Raw genomic sequence first — 15,305 nt, 5'->3', positions numbered from 1 at the left:
AAATGAATACATTGTTCTGCAGCAATTAGAATAAAATTAGTCTTCTGAAATGATCCCCTTTCTAGGCTGCTATAATGGTTTCTTCTTTGTTCTTCATCACACCTATAAATATCTTCCCATTTCTAATTGCCAGGAGGTTTAAGTTCTGTGAAGACTCATTCTCTCTCTCTGTCTCTTTATTTTCTTCTTTTCTCCTGAAGATATATTAAGCCTCCAGCTCTTGAAGTTGGCTTCAATTTACACGTTGGTTCCTGAAACTGTGTTTGATAAATCATTGTCCACAGATGTTGTCTGCTTTAATTGCTTAATTTTCCAACTAATGGATCAAAACTTGAACAGACGTACTGTTTTCTAACCGAAGGGAGGAGATGAAAAAAAGACACAGGATAACTGAAGTGAGCTTGCGGAAGGATTGAGAGAGCTCACCTTTGCTTTCTAATTAGTTTCTGAAGTTCACTCAGGGTGAACCTTCAAGCAGAAGGTGCCCAGCTCTAAAATAGGGTGCAGGTTACCCAGCTGAAACGGATACACACACACATCTGCGGGCAGCCAGGCAGCTACCAAACAGAAGAGCCCGCAGGGTCAGAGGAGCCCACGTCTCGTTCTGTGTTCAGGGGGCATGTTTGCCAGCTCAAGACGGAGAGGGGTGCTGCAGAAGTCTAGACCCCAAGGCAAAATGTCAGCTAGAAACACAGGCGTTGGCCTTTGAGGCCGTTTGGACAGTGAGGACGTTGCTGTGAATTCCTTGCAGTGAGGGAGTGGGACTGTCTCCCTCCTGACTTTGTTCTTCCGCTTGGTCTTTGCCCAGTGAGAGAGAACAAACATCCTGCTGTGGCTCAGACCTACTGGGATGGAGGCGAGAACACAGTCTGCTGGCTGGGACCTCCGGAGATGATTCTCCTCTGCAGTGTACATATGGAAATGCCAGCATGGGTAAAGTTTTGGCCAAAATTCAAGTATTTTCAAAGCCATCAAAATCAAAGTGAGCTCTGGACTTGAAATCCCAAATAAAGCTTTCCCCAATTCACTGAAAAAAAAATCAGAAAACTGGGGGAGGGGGATTTCTGGATGGAGTGGTTTGCTCCCGGTGGTGGCCCTGGTATGCATCTGTGGTAACCTCAGGGGGCTTAAACGCTGACCAGTTAGCCTGTAAGTCTTGTCTGTAATCTCTGTCCATTAGACAGGCTGTGCTCTTAATTCTGGCTCCTAAGTTAGATGCCTAAAGTCAAAAAAACCTTGAACCCTTCCTGAGCACAACTGAAGTCCTCTCAGAGTGCCCAGGATAAATAGAGGTTCTCCATGGGACTCTCTGATCACTCACAGTCTTTGCTGCTTTCTTTCCTGGCTTTATTTGTTCTTTTGTTAAAGGTAGAAGGCTGAATGTCCTATTAGCTGTAATTTCCAGGCCAGGAAATGCTCTTTTGGCCTGAGTTATGTTAAAACTTGTTGTCTCGTATTTTACTTGGGTTTCTGGGTATTATTCATCATCAACTTCTTTTGCTTTGTCTTTCTTTTTTCCCACACCATACAAGTCTAAGGCTACTTTAAAAATTCACATTGGTAGTTTAGCAGATGCATATCTATTTCAGTGCTCACCAAAAGGCAATGATGGTTGCCAAGATCCAGGGATGCTTTTTGAATAAATTTCACAAGGATCAGCTTCTGATAAGAAGCCTTCGCTACAGGGCGGTGGTGTGTTTTGAGGTAAGGAAGAGCATAGGTTTTCGTCGGTGTGGTTTTTGCAAGCGCAGAAAAAGCTTGCTACGATAGCATAGTGGTGAATATCCAGGCAGCTGGATTCTTTCTAATATTTTTCTAGTTTTTTTTCAAAGAGATCAAATGTTTTTAATTACCTGACAAAACTTCTGTGGAAAAAAAACATTCCTTAAACCAAACCCGTAGTATTCTGGTAGCACGCAAGGTATTGCTTAATTCTTCATGGTAGTCTTCATTCAAGTGATTGCCCATTAAATATATTTTCTAAGGTTACGAAACCTGGTAAACCTCTCACAGCTTTTATAGCACATGGCTTACAGGAGAACCGAAGTCTTCCTCATTGCCATCTGCTTTCCGCTTGTCAACTCTCACGGGAAACCATCTATTCACATGTATTTGCTTACAGCTATTTTGGAGAGATTTGCATTTGTCAGTGTAATTTGATTAGGCCCTTTTATTAGGGTTGAACCTTTAAATGATTGTGGAAATGGGGATTAACAATTACCTGTTTTTATTCTACCACAGTGTAATAGGTGTGATCTGTTAACTAAAACATTCCAAGTCATATGTGTACTCGATCTCCTGAAGCAGCCACTGATGTAATTGCTGTTCTTTTCCTATTGTGATCATTTGAGCTGGTAAATAGTTCCTTGCCAGTAATTTCTTCAACCTTTTTTTTCTTTCTTTTCTGGTTAGAAATTTTCCATGACCAATTCCATTTTATTGACTTTATCCATTACATAAACTATTTCCCCAGTGATTTCTGCAAACAATATTTAGCTTCTAATTATTTCATAAACAGTTCAGTGATTCCAATAATGTTTTTTGCATATGCTGCTGGATAGTATGCCAGTATGCCAAAGGGCTCATCATGTTCATTCTTTGCTTGATCTAAGGTTAGCAAAGTGCAGGTTGTATTGTGATACTACAGTCTTTGCATCGAGACTGGAGGAAGTTCCTAAAATGAACTATTTTCCTAAAATCTCTGTATGTTGAGATTTTTACTATGTAAGTTTAAAAAAAAAAAATTAAATATTGTTATTTAAAATAAATAAAGTTTACAGTTTGCATTCATAGCCAGGACATGATCCATAGGAAATCAGGTTGAAAAGGCCAGTTATTAAAGTTAACTAAGAAAACGAAAGGGAAGAAACTGGGGAGGTAAACAAGACAACTTGCTGTGGTGGTTTAATTGTCCTGTCCTCTTACTCTTAAATTACATTCTCTTGAGCCTTTGCGTAATTTCAGTTCCGTGTTGCTATTTTTAACAAGAAAAATAGAGAGACCTTACTTTTTTCTTTAATCTGTTAAAGGTGATAAGAATTTCTTCCCACGCATATCCATAACCCATTAAGCAAGCAACAGTACTTCTAGCTGATACATTCCTGTGACACAGGCTATACTGAACGATACAAAAAAGAAACAGGTCCTTCAGAAATACAGCGTATTGTTTATCATCTACCTATATTTGCAGTTACGTTGGATCGGTCGCAAAATACTTTTGGGTGGTTTTTTGGTGGTTGTTTTTAAAACGAAAGGCTTTTAACAATGACAGTGTTGAGCCACTGCATGAGAAGAGGAACAGACAAATACCCGCTCTCTTTATAAGTGCTTTTAACCTGGTTTTGTTTTTCACAGAGGTTACCCCCTGTTGTTATTTTACTATAGATACCAATATTTGTTGGGATTCATAGAGGAAGGGTAACAGAAGAGACAGGTATGAATTACACGAAGCTACTCATCTGATGAAGCTTGTGTTTCTCTGGGAAACTGAGTGTGTGGTCGTTAGCCGTGCCTAGTATCTATATGTTCCATTTAATGCTGGGTTGTTTTTTTTCCTCAGTACAACAAAGATGATACATAAATAAGACAGGTTATGGTTCCCCAGGAAGAGGTGGGTTTTTTCATTTGTTTGGGGGTGGTGGGTTGTTTGGTTGTTTAGTTTTGTGGTTTTGTTTTTTTTTTTTTTTAAATAATACAAATAAAATAAACACATTTGTAATATAAAAGCAACAAATACATACAGCTTTCATTTTCCTAGGCATTCCGCAGGGTGTGTAACTGCTGCCTAAAATCGCTTCCGAAGAATCTGACTAGCGCGTTCAAGTCTGGATGCAGTTAGATAGGCCTGATGAACAGCACGTGGGGTATTGGCATTGATCGATAGGGGAGCGCAGCAAGATGCCAATTCTGCAATTCCACGTGAAAGGATCTCCTTGTCAGCCAAAAGCAGATGCGGTGTCATGGTGTCTTTGAAAGACTGAAGTCTTATTCTTGTCAGTCAGTATCACCCGAGTGATTAAAATCTCGAGAACCCTTGAAGAGATCGTTGCTGTCAGTGCTGTGTTTATTAAAAAACAAAGCATGTTTAGCATTTAGCTTACTTGCAAAGGTTTGCGTTACTTGCCAAGTATATCTATACAGTTTTATTTTCTGCTTGAAGAATATTGCAGTACCTATGTGACCAGATAGTTAAAAATAGAAGAATATCAAAGAGAAGATTATTAGTAATGCAGCTGAAGCGCCACTGAAATTGGGTTCATCAGGGTATGCTCTTTGTACATACGTAATGCTGTCAAACAGACCAAAATAACTCTTATCTTTTGGTGGAAATTAAGTGATTCAAGGACTGGATGAATAATGCCTAAAGATATAATTTTTAATAATATTTCTTAAAGAATATACTTTTTGCAATTTTGTTACTTTTTAAACTATGCATTGCACCTAAAATGGGTGTTTTGCAGAGCTCTGAGATGATTCAGTTCCCAGTTTCAGTATTTACTGTTTTTTTGGTGTATAGCTATCCATGAGAATATTTAAAAGTGATTTTTCACGATTTGGAAACAACTGGAAAGAAAGAAATATTTACTGCAATCTCGTTCCCCTTCTGTGTTTGCAGTTGATGAGCTGTCATTGTTTTCAAAAGAAGTTACCATTCTTTACTCCTAAGGACGTGTTGGGTAGGTTTTTTGTGGTTCTATTTGTTTATTTGTTTATTTTTATTACTAAATGTTATCCCATTTCCTTGTAACAGCAAAGATTTCCAGTTCCTCCAAAGTATTCCTTAGAATACGAAGGATGACTTCTAAGTTTGTGTCATAGCAGATTTAAGTAGCCCTCCTCTTAGGCTGTGGTAGTTAATGAAAATAATTAATAGGAGAAATTGAAGAACTCATTAGGAATCTCTTCTGGTAAGCTTCTACCTATGTGACAGTTCCTAATGAAGCACAACTCTTCGCCCCTCGCCCCTTTATAGTTTTGTCATGCTTTTTAGGTTCTTGTGTTACATCTCATCTTTCCACTATTAACAAAAAGTTTGCAAGTCCCTGGGTAAACAAGTCTGGCGGTTTGGGTTTTTTTACTGAAGAAAATCGTTAGATGAATCTAACATGAATAGATTTTTACCAAGAGCAATGTTACATTTATCTCTATAACTGTGAATCTTTCCTTAAAAACATACATTCAAGTTTTCCCTAAAGTTGGCCTAGATCAAAGGGTTATACTGTCGCTCACCGTACGTTTTGCCCCCTCCTAATGCAGTTTCGGAAAGCCTGATGCGCGACACAGGCATGTTTTAAGTACCGATGTGTAGAATTCAGATCCACATGTTCACCACACATCGGGTGCTTTTCCGAATTGTTCCCTAGGCAGCTGAAGTTGTAGTTTCTCTGGCAGTTCTTGCCTTAACCTGTTAGCAGCAGTGAGTGTGCTCAGCATGCAAAACGACCACGGAGCTTGGCGTTTCACAAAATGCAGTTTTAATTGTTGTCTCTTTAAAAAAGGAAGAAGGAAAGAGGGAAGGAGGCATTGTGTCACCTTCCTCAGTCTAAGGGAACTGAAAGCCACATGTCCCACTCTCTTGGAAGTTCCAGGTAGTACCAGTTTCTTGTGGGGAAAGGCCACTCACGTGGCGCTTCTAGAGTGATGCATCAGTGTAGAAAAGATGGCCAGAGTCATGTCCCAGAGAGCACGTGGTTAATAAAAGAGGAGGAAATGAGGAGATGCTATGTCGGACTTTCATCTGGAAGGCATGAATGATGAGAGAGCAAGGGGAAGCAGCCTTAGTTTCGAGGCTATGTTCTCCTGGAAAATCTACATGGAAAACTCAGAAGTGAACCTGGAAATAGTCACTGGAATCCAATGCTCTGTCCTGGTACGTTTCTGTCGACTTCTCTGGTAGCTGAAGTTTAACTTGAAAACACTCATCACTGCATACTATTTTGGAATAACAAGCTTTTCAGAGAGACTTCTGGGCTCTGGATCAAAGTGCTTGGAGGCACTTGTGCTAGGCTCTTGGGGTGCTGCCATATGGCAGTGCCTAGCATGGCGTAGGCTGCTTCCGTCTAGTGGTCAGGGATTGCGCATCCTCCTTTTCAGATTTCGGATTCTTTTTGCAGTCTGGCTATTAGTGTCTGTTCTGCAAATGGGGCGTCTAATTATCTTCAGTTTTTACTCATTTGATACCATAAGTGAGCACATTTGAATGTTGTTCAAAGCCTAAGACGATTTCTTAGGCCATACATCTAAGAAAAAAAGGTTTTTTTCAAAATAGGGGACTGTTTGGAAATAAGTGAAAGGGCTCATGGGGTTTTAGCTGAACGTACACTTAACACCTTGCAATACCTAACAAGATGACATCCTTGAACGCTGGAAAGAGCGTGTAGAAACAGCAAGGTGGTATGATTTTTGTGCAAGTGTTCCTAATGCTCTTGGTGAAATATGTTGTTCTATTTTAAAACACATACTTTGAAAAGACCTGCCAGAATGACTAGACGCTTGGAAAGCTCAAGCTATGAACTTTCACTCAAAGTGAATATTGGAAGTAATTCAGTCATTGCCTACCTACACCCTCCCCGTACACGGGGAAGCGTTCTGGTAACAGAGGCTTGTTAGATAATGCCGTATGGCAATCTGGAATTCGGGGAGCCAAACCCAGACAAATGGGCTAGCAGTAAGGCACGCCTTTTAATCGGCGGAAGTATTAACAAGTGCACCTTACCTAGGGGACGTGGTTGGTTCTCCATCACTTGGAGTCTTTCAGTCAAGCATGGGTTTCTCTCTAGAGAGGCTTTTTTCAAGAGCAGGTTGTAGTTTTGATGCACAAAGGAGCAGTGAAACTGCCTGGTTTTAGACAGGAGGTGACACTAAATTATTACAGTGGTCTCTTTTGGAGACCATATAGAAGTTCGATTTATAATAAGTCAAACTTGTTTGGGCAGGGAGAACGTTTCTTAGCTTGTATGACCTCTTGCAGTGTTGTTTTTCCACAGAAAGAAGAAAATCTTTAAGGAATCTATAATGATTTTCACTTTTTTAGGCACATAATTCCCCTCTACTGTATTTGCAGGTGTTTTATTTCCTCTCCTGCCGTTCTAGCTTCGTTTTATATTTATGACTTACCTTCATCCCGAAGTTTCCTGCTGCAAATTTTTCTCTTAGCAGTTCTTGGAAAGTAGAGTTTGGTATGAAATGTTCTCTTCCTTCTCTGTGCATTGGGATGACTTCTGCTCTGCAGCTTGGGTGTATTTCTGAGGATTGGATTAGAATTTTTTTCTTCCATCAGTATTTCAGCCTCTGGATGATTAGAAACCCTTCTGCCAAATGATTTTAACAGTAGGAAGGAGTAGGCTCAAATTATGAGGAATCCCTCCTTATATATAGTGTGCACCTATACATCATTTGGTTGAGTAGCCATGTAGACTTTTGGATATCACGAAATGTTCTCCTCACTAACAAGCACCATGCCACTGTATGAAACAAAGGTAACTTAAGAGAAAAATAAACAACGTATCTAAACTCTCCTCCAAATGCATATTTTTAGCAGATTTTTTTCTTCCCTGTGTTTGTTTTATTTTATTATTTATTTTTATTTCATTATTTATTTTAAGGCAGCTCTGTGTTACTTACTACACTTAGGATGGTGTAATATCTAACCGAGCCAATGAGATCCTTCAGTACTAGAAACTGTGTAGAAATGGCAAGGTGGTACCTTACTGCTGGCACAAACAACTAGTTTCCAAATGTATTATCATGATGATTACTAGTAATAACAATAAATAATAATCTCACTCCTGCCTTGGCTTCAGTAAGCAGCATAATGCCTTGTTGACCTGCACTTTGGCAAGTTTATTCCACTTTCCAGGCAGCCCTATGTTGGACGTTATTACCTCCCTGATTTCTGCTGTCAACATCTACAGCTTCGGAAAAACCGTTGTAACAGAACAGCAGCCCTAGCTGAGGTAAAATGGTCCCATGCTGTCCCTATCAGGGCTGAGGTCCTTCTTGCCAGAAGATGGGAAAATCATTTCCCTTCTACCACCCTGCTGCAGTCCTGCTGAAAAGGAACTCGCTGTGTGTGGTTACGGAACCTCCTGAAGTATCACAGGGAAAACTCTGGAGAAGGCAAAATCTCTCAACAGCTGTATTTCTGTATCATCTTTTTTGGGACAAAGAGGTCATTCTCCGTATCCTGTTTTAGAAGCGAAGCAGCTTGCTGGCTCAGTTTAGTATCAGCTAGTGCTCGAAAGCCCCTCACCGCTGGGTCGTTACATGGTGTAGTTAACGTGAGGGCTGCAGGCTGCTATGCTACACAAGCCTTGGGGCCTCTGCCCTTCATGTACGCAAGTGGATACCTATCATATGGTAGTTGTCCACCTGTCATGCGATGCGACATGTCCATGTGCAGTGGTCACGTGACACGGTCACTAGGCGTTGGTCATGGGATGGATTAACCTCAAAATGTATGTTGAGTATGTATGTATGGCTCTGAAGTAGCCTTAAGAGGTCAGTTGAGTAGAGTATCCCTGATGTTGTGTTTCAGGATACCAACCTCCTTTGCATACTAAAAAAAGCAGCCAAGTATAATTGTATAAATAAATGAAGACAGTGGCTTCCTGGAGTGCTTGAGGAAGTTGCTGTATCTGGTTATGCCTGCTGAGATGGAAGGCTGGATAGTAATGAAGGAAATGGATTCAAAGGACTTTCTGATAGTAAACGTCTGTGAGCAAAATTCTGACAGCAGACACATGCATCTAGTTCTGCCTGACATTAATGAGAGTTGCAGGCACGCATCTAAGGCCAAAGTTGAGTCTATATTTCTCATCATATTGGCTGTGTGAGCTTGTCACCATTTATTACGTTAACCCTTTGGCCAGATTATTGCAAAAATACCGCGTACTGCTGATACTTGACAGCATGCAGTCTTTGAATCATATATACAGAGTTAGCTTTTGAACTTGTAGCCTCTTTGATTTATTTGCTGCTGCCTCAGGAGTTTCTGTCTGTTTTAAAATCATGTCTGAGTTATATTGCTACTAGGAGTTATTTAATGGCTTAGCTGTTCTATGGCTCCATGTTTCCTTTCACTTACTGCTTATCTTAATCACTCTGAGCTTCACTAATGTACGAGTCACCATTTTGACTTCGTTTTCATTAAACTTGTGCCTGTGTAATAAAATGAAAAAGAAGTAGAAATTTTCTTTTAAGCCAGATGCTAACCAAAGTCAGCTGTACTTGTTTTGCATGAAACTGCAACCTCATTAAATCATAACATTCATTTACTTGCTGCCAGCTTAGACATGCTATGAAGAATGTATCATCTGCTCCTTTTCAACCCCAGCCTTTGTATGGCTTATTTGTAAATGTGTGTGTGAAGTTAGAGAGCAAATGAACATCACTGAGCTCTTACTAGAAGTATGAAATGTGTCTGTTAACTGCTCGGGCTCCATGATGTGATCACAAGTCAACCATCACCTGGTTCTTCTTTTGCTGTGGAACAGCCTCGGCGCTGGAACTGTTCCGAACACAAGGAGATAAATAGTCAAATAAAGGTAAGAATTAAGTATGGGTGAACTAGTTCAGCCAGAACAAAAAGTAACTCATCTCCTAATTGGAGTTGACAAAAAAAGTCTGAACTTTTTTGCACGAGGAGAACAGAACCAGATTGCTTGCTTATCTTTTCTGTAGCCTCTTATTTTTTTTTTCTTTTTTCTCCAACAGAACTTCTTGCAGAAATTGGAATCTCACACTCACAAGAAAAAAATGAAGCAGTTAGAGATAGGGAGAGTAAGGGAAAAGAACTGGCAACAGTGTTTTCCACATCAAAGCCATGAAACAGGCATATTGGGCAGTTTCTGTTATGCAGAATTACTACCCAAGTGTATTTTGAGGTTTTATATATATTAGAAGAATAAGCAGGTGAGAAGTTACTGAAAGGAAGGAGAAGACAGGTACGGTGTTCCTTGACTAGTCATGATTCGGTTAGGAAGTTGTGGCAGCTCGAGGCCAGAAGGTATATCACCAGGACACATAGTTTTCCTCTAATCATATGTCCACAGTGAATAAGTAGTTCTCTTTTATCTTCGTTATCCATGTTTTTTCTTATTTACTTGAAAGGTAGGGCTTTGTCAAAGGAAAGTGCCTTTGGGAGGACCGAACGTGAGATAAATGGAATTCATAAGGAATAAAAGGAGTCATCTTTTTGCTATCACCTCTGGATTCTGCACGGTTTCTGTGGAAAGTTTTAGTCACTGTTGGAAACTTACGTAGTTAAAATCATTCCTCAGTCTTTCTACTCACTTCGCAAAATAAGAGGTTGTGGCATTTGCATATGCTTGTCTTCTGTGTCTGGTTTCTCCCGGTGCTGATGCTTACCAGCACAAAGCTGCTGAAAGCAAGTGTATTAATTCTTCCTCCTTCCAACATCTCCTCCTCATTTTTTGCTGAACAGCTTTGCATAAAATACCTTACCTGATTGGAAGCTGTATCTAGTAAGGACACTTATTTGGTACACGGAATATATTGCTTTGTGTCAAAGCAAAGCAGCAAAAAGGTGGATTCCATGCAGTATATGTTAAAAACCTGAGTACCTAGCAAGTGGATGGGAAGGTGGTGGTGGTTTTTTTTTTTCTTGAAAGCTGTCATTATAATGAGTTACAGTATGGGGCCCTGCAAAGGTGGTTGTGTATTCCACGTGTCACTAGACAAATCCCTGGTGTACTTGGAGTGTTCTGGTCACCCAGGTCGCGGGGCAGAACTAGGAAAGATGCAGAGAAGGCAAAGAAGAATATATAACAGCTTCTATACAGGGGTGGAGGAGAAGCTGATAGACTGGATTGTCGCCCTGGAAAGAAGAGTGGTGAGAGGAGAGATGAAAGTGATCTAGAAAATCAGGAGGAGGGGGAGGGAGAAGGTAATTAGGAGATGGTTTCTCACCGTTCCTTGGAATTAAAGCATCAGGGCAACCTGTGAAATTATCAGGCAGGTGGTTTAAAACAAACAACCCCCCCCCCCCCATATTTTGGCATGTCAGAGTTTACATTATGTGATTCAGGTCCACGGGACGTTTTGGAGGCCTAAAAGTAAACATAAAAAGAGGTCAAGCATGCTCATGGAGGCTAAGTGCCAGTGAAAGAGGCATTTGTAGAGAGTGTGTGCAGTTGAATATTAAGCACAGTGGCCTGTACTTCCTACGTCTTCAGCGTCAGAAATCCCCAAGCTACAGATTGCTGGCAGCAGGGGACAGAAGTTCTGCGTATGCCCTTGTCTTGTGTTTCTTCCTCGGATGTTCGCTGCTGGTCGGCGTCGGAGGTGGCCTTGGGCTATGGTGGCCTGGGGCTTTACAGAGTGCGACGCTTCTTACTGTACCAGTGCTGCTGCTCAAAGAGCTTTCCATCCAAACAGACAAATCAAACGATGGGGCAGTGAAACAGGTACTTACCGAGGTAAGGTGCTGTGGTCATGGCTCTACAAGGAAAGGAGCTACAGGGACGTTTGGAAAGACGTGTACGAGTCTGTTAGATTTGTTTTCACTTTGGAGATAGGAATCTGGTCTAACAAAAAGAAGGAATTTCTCACAAACTCGTGAGGTTTTATTTCTGCAGATGAAATGAGAACAATTTGGGACCGTTTTTTTTCTTGTGAGAAATGACTCGCTAAAGCCGATCTTCTTTTCAGTAACGAGTTTTAAGTTTAGACGAGTCCAAACAGCCATTTTGATATTACAACTGATGCGCTTTAATAAAATCAAGTCCTCCTTCTCAATCTGATTATTCCACTTGACTTTAGGCTCTTTGGGTGTTTTAGTTTTAATTAGATGCACCTAACTAGGTGTTTGCCACTAGATCACATTAGTTACCAATGGAGTTCTTGATAGCTCTGCTGTGCTGCTTTATTCAAATTAAATGCATTAAAATAATTCTTCTTTTTTTCCAAAAAGAAAAAAAAAGGTTGATTTGTGGTTTTTGGTTTTTTTTTTTTAGAAAGATACTTTAATGTCTTGATTTCAATTATTTGGGAGTGTGAGCTGCCCACAGCTGGTGTTGAAACAGTTTTCATTCTCATTTTAAAGATGATATAAACATAATCATTTGGAGCACTGTAGACACCTCTCATCCCGTTACAACTGCTTCCTCAATTTGATTACTACTTAATTTTTTGTATGAAAAGTTGTAAAATAAGAAAGACGTAATTAGGAGCCAGTAGGATGATTCACATGATGATTCTGCTACAGTTTTATGCCTACCAAAGCCAACGGATTATTTCTCGGGTATTACCAAACCGGAAGAGGACTGGGCTACATAGGCCAATGAATGAACTTCCCTGTGTAGAAAAAAGCTAGGGATTGATTTTCTATATGTATGAGCTTACTATAAGAAGGTCTGCCTGAGACTAGATGTTTTTATACGGCGAACTCTCTCCTTCCATTTAACTTTCAGTAGTCTTATGATCCGAGCAAGTATTGGAGCATGTAAAGAATGAAATAACGTTCTGTTTTACAAGCCATGGGCTATTTGTTAATTGTGTTGCCCTCCAAAATATTCAAGATGATGCATGTTAAATTTCTCAGGAGGTTAAAATCTAACTTTAGATCTAAAAATGAGTGCTAATATCGTAATGGGAATGGCTTAATGGCAAGCTTCCTCTTACCCTCATACCCACTCTTGATTTCGCATCTGGTTTTGTTTGCGTGCTGGGACCTGCCCTTCACATTTGTTTGTGCTTTTGGAGAAGGCAGGAATCTCATCTCTTCTGTTGCCAACTCTTTGAAATTACCTTTTCAGTATAAGACCACTCCAAAATGTTACCAAGTCAAAAAAGGGAGAGAGTTAATAGGGCAAAACCGAAAGTATTTACATTACCAGCCTGAGCTGATACCTTGCAAAGCCCAGTATCGAGAGAACCAAAATTCTCTGACCGTTTTCTGGACAATCTCTCCTTGTTAAGTAGCTACTATTAATACACACAGTTAGCCTTAGCAAACTGAAAAATTCAGCTAGATATCATGAATACTTGTGTTCATTGATGAGAAAGGGTGTCCAGCTGATGGTAATCTAGTTTGGTGAGGTGAGGCGCAAACTTTGTGTGAGAACACTTGAAATCTTTTATTTTATATCAGGAATATGAAATATTTCTTGCTTTTTAATTTTCACTTTCTGTTCAAATGGAAAGAAAAAAAGAAGGTGAAGGCCCTCAACTTCTCGTACAGCATTGAGAAAGATTTAAATGAAAGATGTGAATGCTGTAAACAAAACTATTCCAAAACAATTTATTGTTTTTGTCAAGATTAAATAACATTTCACTATTTTTGGTTGAATGAAGGTGCACTTTTTGAACTAAAGTTCTGCTGAAACTGTTTGTATTGGTGACATCATTTTCTCTTTTTGACTAACTAGAGGTAGCCCAGATTACTTTTTTTTTTTTAACTTCTTAGGAAATAGAAATATTACAGTCCAGGCACACTGTCGCAGTTTCACTATAGATTACTTAATATATTCAGGTTTACAGATATTATTTAACTTGGTGCTTAAGAGTAGGCAGTTTTTGAAAACTTAAAGGAGATGCCCCAGAGAGAAGTGCATGTTAAAAAATAAAACTGCAGTTTTAGTGCATGTTAAAAAATAAAACTGCAGTTTTGATGTCATAGGCTGGCATGAAATACCAAGTTTACATATTAGGCTTTTGCATTATTTTGCCTTTCTAAAAGCAGGAATGTCTTTTCACCAGTTCAGCTTTAATATAGCGGGGAAGAACATTCGGTCACCTATTACATCAATGCAGATCCGGGCCAGTTTTATCTAGTGCTAGAGACAAATTATTGCTTTATTTCCCTTCTGTGGCAAGACCAGATGCACAGTGGCTTGAGTATTCTAGGAAGGAGCAGCCAGGTAATTTTTAAAGATATGTATCTGGGCTTATTTTGTGTAAGGCGTGCTGGGCTTTCTGTATGAGAATGCTCAATAAAGAGCAAGGTGGCTCATGTGAAAACACAAAAGAGACTCCATGGTCCCCGTCATGACGTGAAGCACATTTGGACAGTTGTGAAATACTGTGTGGGGGAGATGGCAGGTGTTGATACACAATTTCATTATGTTGTTGATTCCTCCCACTCGAAATGGTTTCTCATCTTCAGTTATTTAATAGATAATCCTGAATGTAGTTTAAATAATTGCCTTGTGACTGGTGAACGCTCGCAGTGAGACAGCCGACACAGCGTGTGATTTGGATTGATCAGTGAGTATTGTTTGAAGCAAGGGTACTTGGACTAGGAGGGTTCTTTGCAGTAGGACGAATTCTCAAGAGTTATATATGATGTAAAGAGAGTACTTATTTTTGAATGTGGTTCAAGGCATTGTTCATGTCCGCGATGAAGCGTCTGTTGTGTGAATTAATGATTTTTGATATCTTGAGCTTTTGGCGAACATCAGAAACCAAAATATTAGATTTGGGGGCTCCATGTTTAAAAGAATTTTTTTAATAGGATATCTTGCTTTAATTTCGAGATGAATTGTTTATTTCTGGGATATATCTTCTCTGGCACGTGGTTACAGTTAATATGTTTGAAAACTGTAGATTTGACTGGGATTGTGTATGTGCAATGGAGACAGGCTAGCTGAGGTTACTGGTTTTTTGCTCTCCTTTCTCATGCTGGGGCAGATTCAGTCTGCGTGTAGTCTTTACACTCACCATGTTTCATTTTGTTCTTAAAAGTACCACAGTTTTCACCTGCCTCTTTCAGTCCCATAAATATCTTGTAATCCAGCCAGGGTTTGGAGTTGGTGGGGTTTTTTTTTTTTTGGCTTTTCTCTTAGAGTAAGCTCACTCAAATCTGTAGCAAAGTTTTCCCAGCAACAGATTTTAGGAAGAGGTAGCAGAGGATGCTTTGGGGTGTACTGTGTCCCAGTGTTTTTAATGTGAAGGTCAGTGCAGAGCATCTTGGTCTTTCCCTTTCAAGAGAAGACAACAGGCAAGCAGCTCTAGAAGAGAGGAGCCAGGTAGTAATATTGGCTTCTTTTCCCTTAACAGCCCTGGCTGGTTAGGAAAAAGGAAAACTGTACACTGCCGGCCTCTGGTCCTGTAGCTCCCAGAGTGTTTTGCAGTGGGGTGGTCTGTACGGCCAGCAAAAATAAGCCTGGAATAATTTACTTTCTTCCACTGTTGCTAGAAGTTTTCTAGAAGCAAAGGTCTGTTCCCCCAGGTTCCCTGTGGCTTAAAGGGCCAATATATCATCTCAGAAGACATAATCCAATCTACTTCCCTGAAACAAAACAAAAAAAAATCACAGTAGCTGCTTCTAACTGTTCTTTTTTCAT

This window comes from Phaethon aethereus (genome assembly GCF_964289735.1).
Source record: "Phaethon aethereus genome assembly, chromosome: 7".
Classification (NCBI taxonomy): domain Eukaryota; kingdom Metazoa; phylum Chordata; class Aves; order Phaethontiformes; family Phaethontidae; genus Phaethon; species Phaethon aethereus.
This window is presented reverse-complemented; position numbering follows the sequence as displayed.